General features: G+C 35.8%; 1 pseudogene; it reads left to right on the top strand.

Moving 5' to 3' along the window:
• The window catches only part of LOC127095194 (ethylene receptor 2-like), a 43,654-nt pseudogene extending 40,637 nt beyond the window's left edge, over positions 1–3,017 (top strand).
• Positions 3,018–12,763: the final 9,746 nt, after the last annotated feature.

Raw genomic sequence — 12,763 nt, 5'->3', positions numbered from 1 at the left:
TTTTGTGCAGATTACATAAGCTACCAGTTTTTCCGCACCAAGGGTCAAGAACTCCACCTCCTGTTTCACCGGTTTACATTGCACGAGGTTGCTGTTTATCTGCTATAAAGCCAAGCCAGGTACTCCTCCCCTCTCTCTTTTTCTCTCTCTATAGAGAGACCAATGGAAAGATAGATAGAAATAAAAGATGTTGGGATTTGTTGCATGATAGAGTGTGTTTATTCTTTCCAATGAAGTTGATGATGGTGGGTATGGTTGCACTTGTTTAATATATAAAGTAATGGCTAGTGGATGACTCTTTCCTTTGGTTCTTCCTTATGGTTACGACGAGTAATGTGAATAAAGGTATTGAACCTTCTATTCCAATACTACGAAAATGAAAAAATATTTTAAAATTTGCTCTAAGTTTAAGAAAATTAAGATTGAAATATATGTGATTATAATTTGGGTTTAGTTTAATTTTTATTTATTTATAATAAAATATTGTGGAGTGTGTTTCTGCATATTTATTTATTTTTATTTATAAATTTGTTTATGGGTAGAGAATCTAGTTGGATTATGGTCTATTTTTTTAATTAATTATTTATCTGTTTTGGGTTCTCAATTTTGTGTTTTCTATGATTTGGATCTTATTGGGTTTGAAACTGTTTTGACAATGACAGAACCAAAATACTGAACTTGGAAAGTTGTTGAAGAACCAATTGGAACAATGCATAAATCAACATCATCTGGAATTTTGATTTTCCTGCTTCTATTGTGTGTATCTGCAACTGCTAATGGATTTCCAAAATGCAAACTGAAATGAATCTCACTCATGAGTTGAATGGGAGGAATGTTAATTCTTCGATACCGATTACTGATCCGGATGTTGTGAGAGTTAAGGGAGATAATGTTGTTGACATTATTGATTCTGATTCACTGCTTTGCATCTGCGAGTAGTGGGGTTTCTGTTGATGTAGGACCGGTTGCTGCAATCCGAATGCCAATGCTTCGTGTTAGCGATTTCAAAGGAGGCGCTTTGGAAGTAACAGAAACTTGTTACGCGATACTCGTTTTGGTACTTCCTAGTGCCGAGGATAGATCTTGGAGCAATCAAGAGATAGAGATTATTAAAGTTGTTGCTGATCAGGTAACTGTGGCTGTTTCTCATGCTGCAGTTCTCGAGGAATCGCAGCTAATGAGGGAGAAATTGCAGGAGCAAAATCGAGCATTGCAATAAGAGAAAAGGAAGACTATGATGGTGAGCGAGGCTAGAGCGGCTTTTCAGAAAGTTATGAGTAATGGAATGGGAAGGCCAATGCATTCAGTGATGGGTTTGCTTTCAATGCTGCAAGATGAGAAATTGAAAAATGAACAGAAGGTTCTTGTGGACTCAACGGTAAGGACAAGCAGCGTCGTGTCGAACTTGATGAACGACGCTATGGATAATTCGGATAGGGAGGGTGGAAGTGGAAGATTTTCTTGGGAGATGAAATGCTTTGGGCTGCATAACATGTTAAAAGAAGCAGCTTGCATTGCCAGGTGTATGAGTTTATGTAAGGGTTTTGGATTTAAGGTTGAGGTTGATAAGTCTTTGCCTAACTATGTTATCGGCGACGAGAAGAGGGTTTTTCAAGTGATTTTGCATATGGTTAGGAGCCTAATAGATGGTAACCACGGTGGAGGTATTCTTGTGTTTCGAGTTTTTGCAGAATTGGGAAGCCGAGGAAGGACCGATCAGGGATGTGCAACTTGGAGACCAAGCTCGTCTAGCGGTAATGTACATGTTAGATTTGAGATAGGGATCAGTAGCAACGATTCTGAATCGGAGACCTCAGGGCGGCTTTCAGGTAGGATGCATACGAGTGATCACGCGTTCGAGGAAAAGTTGAGCTTCAGCATTTGCAAGAATATAATCCAGGTAAGTATGGTTCATAATTCATTAGTTCATTTCAAAATTTTCAAGTTCTGTCTTATAAAATCGAAATGTTTTCCGCAAAGATCTTGCGATTTAATTTACGTGGATCTATTTTTTTTCTTACCTTCATTAGCAGGCAACGCGAACATTCTGTTAAATACATTAGGCATCAAGAATATTATTCAGGTAACTAATGAATTAGAGTTATTATTATGATTGTCTATAATCTAGAATTCTAGATACATTATATCCATAGATTTGTTGGCATATTTGATTATTCATTTTACAATGTCTCAGGAATATTTACTATAATTTCAAATTTGTTTTAAGATCCATGAAATTTCAATGATTAATTGGTATACTATATGTGTAGTTGAAACTGTTTTTGTTTTCTGTAAATGATATTTTCTCTGCATTGATTTTGTACTTTTGTTTCTGACAGTCAATGAAAGGGAGCATACGGTCGGTACCAAATGCTAGAGGCTTTCCTCAAGTCATGACACTCGCCCTTCGGTTTCAGCTACGTCGATCAATCGCTGTAACCATCCCCGAACCAGGGGAGAGTTCAGAGTCATCGAGTTCGAATTCTTTGTTCCGAGGTCTGCAAGTTTTGTTGGCTGACACCGACAATGTTAATAGAGCCGTAACACAGAAGTTTCTTTAAAAACTAGGATGTGTTGTGACATCAGTTTCTTCCGGATTCGAATGCCTTAGTCTTTTCGGACCTGCTGGTGGATCTCCCTTTGAACTCATTCTTTTGGATCTTCATTTGCCTGATTTAGACGGATTTGAAGTTACTTCGAGGATCTGGAAGCTTAAAAGCCGCAACAGGCCTATCGTGGTTGCTTTGAAGAGGATTTGCGGGAAAATGCATGCATATTGGATTTAATGGAGTTATCAGAAAGCCGATTCTGTTGCAAGGATTCTGCGACGAAGTTGGAAGAATCCTGAAGGGAAACTAGATCCTAAGATTATTTTCAAATTATTAATTTTCAGTCACATTTTTTATGAAAGTAGCATATGATAGAAATATTTGATTTATAGATTTTAGACACAAGTTTCATATTTAATGAAATTAGTGAACACTGAATAGACATCAGATTTAAGCTTAAGAAGAAAAGTCCAGGTGTATTTGTAAAAGCATCAACACATGTTAGCAGATATTTGAAGCCAGATGAAGAAACCATGGGGGCAGGGCCCCACACATCAACAAAGATTAAATCAAATGGAGCATGATAAAGTGTAGTAGATTGAAAGGATGGTAATCTATGAACCTTACCAAGACAACAAGCTGCACAAAAATCAAATTTTGATTGAGTAGGAACATGAATATTACATCTTGTAAGGACAAGACAACCTTGAGTGCCTCATGATGAGAGTGGTCCAATCTGTTGTGCTATTGAGTATACAAAGATGGCTATATAGTACTGTCACTTTTGTTTGCACAAGAATTCGAATCTAATGTATGAGGTGTATTGCTAGTGAGTGGAGCTATCCATTAACTGCTCACATTTTTTGAGGTGCAACATTTTGCCAAGGGTTTATAAAAGCTGATTGAGGAAAGAAGTGTGTCGGTGGATTCCTATTTTGATTGGAAGGAGGAGGTTGGGGAGAATGAAGATGATAGGAAATTCTTGCATCATGTCCAACCTTAGAGCATATTTTTAGGGGTGTAATCGGATAATTTTGGATCGGTTTTTGGTAAAAAAAAAGGTCGAACCGATGATATTTTCATCAGTTTGATTTGGTTTGTGTCATATCTCGAAAAAATGAGAACACGATTTACCGAAACGCAATCGCGCGCTCGCAATGATGGAATGAACAAAGTCACCACCGAACTTTATTTATTCCTAAAAAAGAAAGGGGAAATATCGATAAAATCCAAGAAAGAATAACAATGATATTGGTCGCCGTAACCAAATCAGGGTTCGGGAGTCGATTACGCAAGGGGAAAGTATTAACACCACTCACGTCCGTTGTACTCAACGGGAACCATTAGGTTAGTTGTGCGCGTTAGTCTTAGCTTAGAAATGTTAGACTTCTCAAGTTATTATGAGGGAAAGAATAATAGGATCAAAAGAAACGAGAAGATGTTTTTAAATTTTTGCAACGAAAGGGACTAAACCTAAGTTTTTTTCATTAATGGGTCTGACAAGATTTCACAATCCTGCTCCTAGGTATCTCAATAGAGAACTCGGGGCACATGTAGTTCTAGGTAGAAAATGTTTGTTTGTTGGTAGATTTTAGCGAAAACTATCTTGTATTAACCGACGAGAAACATCGTTTTACCCAAAACAAATGAGGAGTGAACGTATACATCACATCGAATGGATTTACAAATCAACATTCGGAAAAACGTCACTTATCTCAACTCAACAATTATGGATGAAGCATTGATTTCCATCATCTTAAGACAATATGTCTTTCGTTTATGAAAAAAATTCTGATCAATCACACGGCGGCGAAAAAAATTTGATTGGTTGGATGTATTTTTGGGTTCGAAAGACGAGTATTTATGAATGGCAAGCTCTTACAACTTGGGTCTAATACTCGGGATTACGTCTGTACATTGCATCTAGGTAGTATTTTTCTTTCAATTTTATTGAGAAAAGAAGTTTAAATATTTACAAGTGTTTTAGAGGGAAGACGAACACTTATGACTTGCAAGCTCTTACAACTTGGGCATAGCATTCATGATTACAATGGGACCTTTTACCTAAGTAATCTTTTTCTTCCAATTTTATTTAAGAAAATGTCTTGAAATTAAATTAAAATGATTAATGTACAAAGGTTTGAAATTTAAGTTGATGTTGCTTAAAAACTCATTGTAAGAAGGCCCAAGAGTAAGTCGAGTGAATAATAAAAGAGACAACAAGTTATATTTACAACACACTTAAAAATTAAATTGAAAGGAATAAAATTAACAAGTATTGAAAAAAAATAGGACTAAATATAAAAGGTACAAAATGGTAAACAAAATCCTAAGAATTTATAAAATAAAATGACAAGTATAAAATAAAAGCAAATAAAACTAAGATATGTTGTCACCAAGGATTGAACTCATGGCCTAGTGGGAAGTAATGAATGCCTTAACCACCTGGCAATGAGTGACTAGTTTGAAAAAAAATACACTCATTAATACATGAAACAAAATTAACCGAAAGTTTTTAAAATAAAAAATACGGTTGGGCTAAGCGATGGATCAGAGGTCCAACTAGAAAAAAACATTGGGCACAGGCTTGAGGCGGGTCGGATCCGACCCAGCTCAACTTAACTAAAATCAGCAACAGGCAAAAGGAAATCCTAGAGCCCAAACCGCTACCCTCATGTATGCTTCTCCTTAAACAAACATTTACAGAGAGAAAGAGTGACCATGAAGTTCAAGCGATGGCAGACACTCTCCCTCGCAATCTGTTTCCCTCGTCTCACACTCGTTATTCTCATCTCACATTTGTTATTCTCACCTCACACTCATTATTCTCTTTTTCTGATCGCTTTCGTCCCTCTGCATACCAAACTCAGATGAATCCATGGCACAAACAAAACCTAAGGTTGAAACCGACTACGAATCGAGGCGCCGAAACAAGCAAGTCGCCCGCAACAAATCGTAAATGGGTAGTTATGGAAAACATCAACAGACGAAGAGAGCAAATACAGAATCATAAGCAAAAAAAAAAAATATGGCCAAATCAAATAGTCTCAGACGCTGACTCTAATATGGCCATGGAGTGAATTAAAGATTCAAAAAAAGAAAGAAATTAAAAGGTTGAAGCAAAATGTCTACCGACTAGTATGTTGCTTTGATTACTTCTCCCTGAAATGTCTCATGTTTTCTCTTCTTGTGTGCTCGTTTGTTGATTGAGTGTGGCATATGAAGTATGTGTTGCGGTTAATGGTGATTCTGCTATGTACGATTATGGTATCTTTTTTTTAGAAAAATTTCAATGCTTCTAGTATGTATTCTAGGTCTGGCTTGCTTTTTTTGCTATAAAAAATGTGGCAACTGTTACTGTGATATATATTTGAGAATCATGGTCAGGTTTCTCAATATGCAGTAAGTTTGAATATTTGATTGATGGTGGCTCCAGATTTTTTTTAGATTTTTAGCTTTGTCTCCTTTTATAATGTGGCTGCTCCTCCCCCTTTTTTTTCTATGCAACTTATGGGTTTATGTGTAGAGATTAGAGCCTGGTGTGGTTATTGAAAAATATTATTGAACCTTTTTTCAGTACAAGAATCATTTGATTAAACTAGTGTGATTCCCTGCTAAAATGTTTTTTTATAACTTGTACCTTTACTTTTTCCTTTTGACTTAAATGGTTTGCGTTTGTTTCCGGTAAAGGTGTTAGTTTGTTGCCATTGTCTCAGTTTGGATGGGTCATACATGGAGGAGAAAAGATGCTGCTATATAGAGTCTTGCACACATGAAGACAAAAATCAAGCCAAGACAAAACAGAAAAGAGACCTACACTTGGAACTACCTTTCTTTGTGATTTTTCTGTAAAATACCTCTTTCTTGTAATAGAAAAATAAACTAGTATCTAAAATCCTTTTTGGTTTTATGATGTAGAAATGAAGTGAGATGTAACTTATTGTATAATGAGAAGATTCTTTTGAAAATCAAAGCTTATGGCCCTTTTTTGAAAATTGGTTTGTAACTTCAATTCAAATTTGTAAACCACACATAAAATAAATAAATAAAATATTTAAGACCTAAACTTGTTTTTTTTATGGAATATATAAATAAAAAAAGTTGGACCTAAGCCAAGACTAAACTCTACTCACAAAATTATTCAATGGAATGCCACGAAGTGCAAGATGCATGAATGAAATCACAAAATCCAATTATCAAAATTTATTCAACCAAAAAGATCATTAACTATCAAAATTATCAATCTAAAAAGTTTGATGATGTATGGTAAGAGTGTATGAACTTAAGAGAGCTAACACGACCAAAGTCATCTAGTTCTTGATTAGTAGACTTAAGAGAGGTAACATGACAATGAAATCTTTTATGACCAGATGAAATGGTCATAAGAGATAAAATTTGAACAATGGTATACAAATGAATAAGATACTTGCAAATGGATGAAAAATAACTAAACGCAAATGAACTTAGTGCCAATGAATGAATGCAGATAAAATAATGTCGAGCGGATGGATTCAAATGAAATAGTTGGGACAAAATTTAGGGTGTGACAGTTTGGTTTTTAATATTTGTTAAAAATATAACCAAATCAAACTAATCGATTTAATTTGGTTCAATTGATCGGTTTACAATGTTTTTTTTCAAATATTATATTCATCTGTGTATTCTCCATTATCATGTTTTTTTGGTGTATTTTATCTATTATTTTTTTTAAATAATATATTTAATGTAATTTATTTCATCCTCTATTTTTTTCAAACAAATTACATGTTGCTCTTAATCCATACGATACAGGGACATGATTCCCATTGCATCATGAAATAGTTTCACTATCAAATATAAAAGTTGGCACTTGGTATCAGGAGGTTGAAAAGAAATTTGAAAGCTTAACAAATAGAACACAACAAAATACACACTAATTAACATGTTTCACATCTCAAACATGACGTTATGTATCGTGAGAGACCAAAAATCCATTTTTTTTTGTTTTTCAACCATTTAGAGGAGGTTATTTTGTGGGGTTTTAAATTGCTGCAGTCAGAAAAAAGCTTTGAAATGGTGGGGGTTATTGACCTCACAACATATTGTACTGGTAAACAATACTATGTACTATATAAGTTTAAACCCTCTGCAAAATAACCTCTGCTAAATGGTTGTAAAATGAAGAAAAAAAATATTGGTCTCTCACGGTAGACAACGTCCTTAAATACATTTAAACTATTTTGTAACAAGACTAGAAGGAATTTTATTGAAGAAGAAGAAACAAAAGAGGTAAAATAAAATGAAAATCAACAAAGCGAATTAAATATGAAGAAGGATACCCTAACATATTAGAATGACGGTAGAGAGAGCAATAGTTACGGCAGGCAACGAGAGCAGTAGTTCAGTGAAAGCAAGTTTTTGTGACTTATGGTTTCTACTTTCTATGTTTTTGAGTTTGATTCTAGATGTGTGTTTTGCTAAAAGGAAGGAAGTGTAAGCAAAGATGGAGAATGGTTGGACCGATACAAAATTTAGGTTTAGTGATGTGCGAAATAAAAGATTTAGAGCGTAATTATATCCATTAGTTCGGATCATCGGTTTGACGGTTCCTAAAAACTAAAACCGAGAACCAAACCAAACCACATCAGTTTTCATTGGTTTAGTTCAGTTTTAGAATCAAACCAGAAACAATCGGTTTTATTTCGGTTTTGTTTGGTTTGGATTATCAGTTTAATTGGGTTTTTTATCCGCTTACACCCTTACATATGTTATACTTAACACATGTTCTACTTCCATTTCTACCACCACCTCTAAAATTATTAAATCTACCACCATGAACGTTACGAGTGTAAGAACAAAAATTGTTCTACAACAGATTCCATGATTTTGATGATAACAAAGGATGAAACCAAAAATGGCACCCTAACGAAAAGTTTCTAAGTGTGCAGGGTTCTAAAGAAAGAAGAAATAAATCTGATGATGTCATCAGATGCAAAACAAGATCAGATGCAAAATCTCAAGTATCAGAAGCATCTAAAGTGGAATCTCATTCAAGAAGCTCTGACTCTGGACTAAACTACAAAGTATCAGAAGCATCTGAACATGAAGTAAAGTCTAAAAGCTCTGACTCTGAACTAATGCCCTCTGTAAACTCTGGAAGTTATCAGCGCCATCTGAACTTTCAAGAGATAACATCAGAAGCAAGATTCTCCAGATACACGAAGACTCTAATCAGAATTGTTAATCATGATGAAGTAACGTTTAAGCCAAGTTAAAGTTCTGCAAATGGATTTCCTCAATTAGAAAGAGACGTTAATCTCCACTTCCAAGAGAGAAGATACTACTTGTGGTAAGTAGTCACTTCTAAGAGAAAAAGTCTACTGCAGAAGCTATTAATGGAATGGCGTAACTACATCTCAATATCCAACAGATTCAACGCTACTTCAACTCTACTTCAACTCCTATAAATAGAGAAGAAATTTCATTCAGCAAACAAGAAATCAACTAGCCAAAACTATACTGAAATTATATCACGCTCAAGAAAAACATCTTTGTTCTTCAAAGAATTTCACTAAGCTTTTGCTTATCAAGTGAAAAATTTGTTCTTAAGTTTGTAATATTTGCTTTCTTAGAAGCACTCTAGATTACACATCTTGTATCTAATTTTTATTTGATTTCCTCAAGTGACTCTTTGTAGTCTGTAGACTTGAGAGGACTAAGAGATTTTCTTCTCTCTTAGGGGTTGTTTGTAATCTTTCAAGATTAGTGGATTAAGTCCTTGTTGAAGGCGAAATCACCTTGGCCGGGTGGACTGGAGTAGCTTTGTGTTATAAGCGAACCAGTATAAAATCATTGTGTGATTTCATTTTGCAAAAGCGCTTATTTTTCAAACAATTCAAACCCCCCCTTTCTTGTTTTTCTCACCTTCAATTGGTATCAGAGCTCCGGCTCTGTTATTGATTCTCAAATCAAACACTTAACCGTGTAGAGAGATCCAGTGCGAGAAAAACAAATGGCCCACTCAAATGAGAAAGATTCTTACAATGCCAAGCCTCCTGTTTTTGATGGAGAAAAGTTTGATTACTGGAAAGATAGAATCGAAAGTTTCTTTCTGGGTTATGATGCTGACCTCTGGGACATTGTCACAGATGGATACAAACCTCCAGTCTTAAATGGAGCTGAAGTTCCCAGAAGCAAAATGTCAGAAGATCAGAAACGTGTTTTCAAAAATCACCACAAGGCCAGAACAATACTTCTAAATGCTATATCATACAACGAATACGAAAAGATCACCAACAGAGAGACGGCTAAAGATATACTTGACTCTCTGAGGATGACCCATGAAGGAAACTCCCAAGTCAAGGAGACGAAGGCTCTGGCGCTGATCCAGAAATATGAAGCTTTCAAGATGGAAGATGACGAAGCTATAGAAGCTATGTTTTCCAGATTCCAAACTCTTATTGCAGGTCTTAAAGTGCTAGACAAAGGATACACGACTGCAGATCATGTTAAGAAGATTGTCAGAAGTCTGCCAAAGAAATGGAGACCAATGGTTACTGCTCTGAAGTTATCAAAGGATCTGAACAATATCAGCCTTGAAGAACTTGTTAGTTCTCTCAGAAGCCATGAGATAGAACTAGAGGAGGATGAGCCTCAGAAAAGGAACAAGTCAGTGGCGCTGAAGTCCAGACCTGAAAGACGGAAGTCAGACAGAACCAAAGCCCTTCAAGCAGAAACTGCAGACACTGATGACTCTGAATCTGAAGACTCTGATAATGAAGAAGAACTGTCCTTACTAACCAGAAGAGTTAAGCAACTCTGGAAAAGAAGGAACAACAACAACTTCAGAAGATCAAGACCCAGAGGGGATCGATCAGAGTCAACTTCAAAAGGTAAACCTAATAAAGATATTACCTGTTTTGAATGTAAAGAAACAGGTCATTACAGAAATGAATGCCCCAAGCTGAAGAAAGATAACCCTAGAAAAGAAAGCTTCAAGAAGAATACCTTCAGAACAAAGAAAGGATTAATGGCCACCTGGGACGATAGTGAATCCGAATCATCAGAATCTGACTCTGATGAACAGGCCAACGTAGCTCTTATGGCTACCACATCCAGCAGCTCAGATGAAGAATCTGAAGAGGTATTTTCTGAACTTTCTAGATCTGACTTAGAATCATGTTTATCAGAAACTCTTACCTCTCTTCAGAAATTAAAACAAAAAGTTAAAAACATTAATGGTCTTCTTAAAGCAAAATCTGAAAAGTGTAGTAAACTTGAGACAACAATTCTAGCAAGAGATGATACAATCATATCTTTAACGTTAGAAAGAGATGAAGCTAAAACGAAAAGCTTAGAATTAGAAGAAGTGTTGTCTCAAGCACCACAAACTTCAAATGAAATTATTTATAAATATGAAGAAGCCTTTCAGAAGTTTCTGAAGAGTGGAATAGATAGGAGTATTATGGCATCCATGATTTATGGAGTAAGTCAGAATAATAAAAGGGGAATTGGGTATGATTCTGATTCTGATAAAACTTCTACCAGTAACCAGCCTAAATCTCCTTTTTCATATCATTACACACACACACAAGAACAAAAATTTAAGAATGCTAGAAGACCCAAAGTTGTAAGAAACTCTGGGAAAACTAATCTAAAAGGACCCAAGAGATTCTGGGTACCGAAAGATAAGATTATCTATGTTGCAGATATCCTATGCAGCAAAGTTCAGACACCAGTCATGGTACCTGGACTCTGGATGCTCGCGACATATGACGGGAAGAAAGTCTATGTTCCAAAGCCTGGAACTTAAAGACGCTGGCTTCGTAGGCTTTGGAGGAGATCAGAAAGGAAGGATCAGAGGCTCCGGAACTATTGGTAACGGTACTCTTCCCTCTATATCTGATGTTCTTTATGTAGAAGGATTAATGCATAACTTGTTATCCATAAGTCAATTAAGTGATAACGGTTATGATGTAATCTTTAATCAAAAAACGTGTAAAGCCATTAGTCAGAACGATGGCTCTGTCCTTTTCACAGGCAAGAGGAAAAACAACATTTATAAAATAAATCTTTCTGATTTAAAAGATCAAAATGTTAAATGTTTAATGTCAGTTCACAAAGAGCAATGGGTATGGCATAGACGCTTAGGCCACATTAGCATGAGAAAACTTTCTCAGCTAACTAAACTTGAGTTAGTCAGAGGCTTACCTAAACTGAAGTTCTCTTCAGATGCTCTGTGTGAAGCTTGTCAGAAAGGAAAGTTTTCAAAAACATCTTTTAAAAAGAAAAATGTTGTTTCTACCTCCAAGCCTCTGGAGCTTCTTCACATTGACTTATTTGGTCCTGTGAAAACAGCATCAGTCAATGGAAAGAAGTATGGACTAGTAATCGTTGATGATTACAGCCGCTGGACATGGGTAAAATTCCTAAAGCACAAGAGTGAGTCTCACTCTGTATTCACCAGTTTCTGTTCTAAAGTGCAAAAAGAATTTGACTCTAAAATTGTTAGAGTCAGAAGTGATCATGGTGGAGAATTTGAAAATAAAGATTTTGAAGAACTATTTGATTCTAATGGAATATCCCATGATTTCTCCTGCCCTAGAACTCCACAACAAAATGGAGTTGTAGAGAGGAAGAATAGGACACTCCAAGAAATGGCCAGAACCATGATCAATGAAACAAATGTAGCAAAGCACTTTTGGGCAGAAGCTGTAAATACAGCGTGTTACATTCAGAATAGAATCTCTATTAGACCTATTCTGGAAAAGACTCCCTATGAACTGTGTAAGGGAAGAAAACCCAACATTTCATATTTTCATCCTTTTGGATGCATTTGTTTTATATTAAATACTAAAGAACATCTAAACAAGTTTGATTCCAAAGCACAGAAAGGTATTATGTTAGGATACTCAGAACGCTCTAAAGGCTACAGAGTATACAACACAGAAACCAAAATTGTGGAGGAATCAATTCATGTTAGATTTGATGATAAGCTTGACCCTGAAAAGTCAAAGCTAGTTGAAAAGTTTGCAGATTTAGAGATCACTCTGGTAGAATCTGAGAAAACTCCAGAAGCAACTGTCACTCCAGACTCTGAAGAAATTAAATCTCCAGAAATTCCAAGGAAAGTCAAGAGTCGTAGCAACGTATCTGAAGATTTGATTTTGGGAAACAAAGATGAACCTGTTAGAACCAGATCTACCTTCAGAACTTCTGAAGATATTCCTCTGGGA

The sequence above is a fragment of the Lathyrus oleraceus genome, chromosome 6 (assembly GCF_024323335.1).
Source record: "Lathyrus oleraceus cultivar Zhongwan6 chromosome 6, CAAS_Psat_ZW6_1.0, whole genome shotgun sequence".
Taxonomy (NCBI): domain Eukaryota; kingdom Viridiplantae; phylum Streptophyta; class Magnoliopsida; order Fabales; family Fabaceae; genus Lathyrus; species Lathyrus oleraceus.
The sequence above is the reverse complement of the archived record's forward strand: the minus strand, read 5'-3'. Positions and strand labels throughout refer to the sequence as shown.